Source organism: Lontra canadensis, unplaced genomic scaffold, assembly GCF_010015895.1.
Source record: "Lontra canadensis isolate GAN:19392208 unplaced genomic scaffold, GSC_riverotter_1.0 scaffold9, whole genome shotgun sequence".
NCBI classification, from domain to species: domain Eukaryota; kingdom Metazoa; phylum Chordata; class Mammalia; order Carnivora; family Mustelidae; genus Lontra; species Lontra canadensis.
Genome location: NW_022631003.1, coordinates 18356460 through 18358667, shown reverse-complemented (window position 1 = coordinate 18358667; position 2208 = coordinate 18356460). Strand labels below are relative to the sequence as shown.

The window sequence follows — 2208 nt, the reverse complement described above, 5'->3', positions numbered from 1 at the left end:
ATTTGACAAAATACAGCATCCATTCTTGACAAGAACCCTCAACAAAGTAGTGATAGATGGAACATACCTCAATATCATCAAGGTCACATATGAGAGACCCACAGCTAATATCATCTTCAATGGGGAAAAACTGAGAGCCCTTCCCCTATGGTCAGGAACAAGACAGAATGTCCACTCTCACCATTACTGTTTAACATAGTACTGGAAGTCCTAGCCTCAGCAATCAGACAGCAAAAAGAAATAAAAGGCATCCAAATCAGCAAAGAAGTCCAACATTCACTTTTTGCAGACAACATGATACTCTGTATGGAAAACCCAAAAGCCTGCACCAAAAAGTTTCTAGAACTGATACATGAATTCAACGAAGTTGCAGGATATAAAATCAACATACAGAAATCCAGTGCAATTCTATACACTGACAACAAAGCAGCAGGAAAAAAAATTGATGAATTTATCCCATTTAAAATTGCACCCCAAACCACAAGATACCTAGGAATAAACCTAACTAAAGGTGCAAAAGATCTGTACTCTGAAAACTATAGAACACTTATGATAGAAATTGAAGAGGACACAAGGAAATGGAAAAGCATTCCATGCTCATGCATTATAAGAACTAACAGTGTTAAAATATCTATACTACCCAAAGCAATCTACACATTTAATGCAATCCCTATCAAAACACCATCAGTCTTTTTCACAGAGCTAAAACAAATAATCCTAAATTTGTATGGAGCCAGAAAAGACCATGAATAGCCAAATCAATTCTGAAAAATAAAAACAAATCAAAACTGGAGACATCACAAGTCTGGAGTTCAAGCTATATTACAAAGCTGTAGTCATCAAGACTACATCAAGTATGACACTGGCACAAAAACAGATATAGAGATCCATGGAACAGAATACAAAACCAAGAAATGAACCCACAACTCTATGGTCAATTAATCTTTAACAAAGCAGGAAAGAGTATCCAATGGAAAAAAGACCATCTCTTCACCAAATGGTGTTAGGAAAACTGGACAGCAAACATGCAGAAGAATGAAAGTTGACTACTTTCTGCTACCATACACAAAAGGAAATTCAAAGGGGATGAAAGACCTCAATGTGAGACAGGAAACCATTAAAACTTTAGAGGAGAACGCGGGCAGCAACCTTTGACTTCGGCCACAGCAACTCCTTACTGGACATGTCACCAGAGGCAAGGGAACCAAAAGCAAAAACATATGATTGGGACTCTGGGCAGCCGGGGTCGGAGAAGGATCTCAAGATGGCTGGGTGAAAACTTGCTCTAAAAACCATTGACTGGGTAGCTTTTGGGAGATCATATCCTGAAACCGGAAGGCCATTGCTAACTCCCTGAAATCTTGGAATGAGATACTTACCTCCAAGTTGGCTACTCTCCTCGAGAAACCCCCTGCTATCGACTGGGCTTACTACAAGGCCAATGTGGTGAAGGCTGGCTTGGTAGATGACTTTGAGAAGAAGTTCAATGCCCTGAGGATTCCTGTGCCAGAGGAGAAATACACTGTTCAGGTGGATGCTGAAGAAAAAGAGGATGTAAAGTTGTGCTGAGTTTTTGTCTATCTCAAAGGCCAGGATTGTGGAATACGAAAAACAGCTGGAGAAGCTAAGGAACATAATTCCATTTGATCCAATGACCATTGAGGACCTGAATGAAGCCTTCCAAGAAACCAAATTAGACAAGAAGAAGTATCCCTATTGGTCTCACAAGCCAATCGAAAACTTATAAACTTGAGGTGGGGAGAAAGCTCTGGTCCTTGTATTATAAACGCTGGACATTAAAAATAATGGATACGGAAAAAAAAAGAAAAACAAAACAAACAAACAAAAACATATGATTGGGACTTCATTAAGAGAAGCAGCTTCCACACAGCAAAGGAAACAATCAACAAAACTAAAAGGCAATCTATGGAAGAGGAGAAGTTATTTGCAAATGCCATAGCTAATAAAGGGTTAGTATCCAAAATCTATAAAGAACAGAACTCTGAGAAACAAACTGAGGATTTTGGAGGGAAGGGTGGTGGGAGGTTGGGTGAACCTAGTGGTGGGTATTATGCAGGGCACATATCGCATGGAGCACTGGGTGTAGTGCATAGACAATGAATTATGGAACACAAAAAGGAAAAAAACAAATAAAAATTTTAAAAAAGAACTTATTAAATTCCACACCAAAAACCAAGTAATCCAGGC

At 39.0% G+C, this 2208-nt stretch overlaps 1 pseudogene; it reads left to right on the top strand.

Moving 5' to 3' along the window:
• Nucleotides 1–1264: 1264 nt before the first annotated feature.
• On the top strand, nt 1265–1804 carry LOC116866419 (annotated as a pseudogene).
• The last annotated feature ends 404 nt before the right edge of the window (nt 1805–2208 follow it).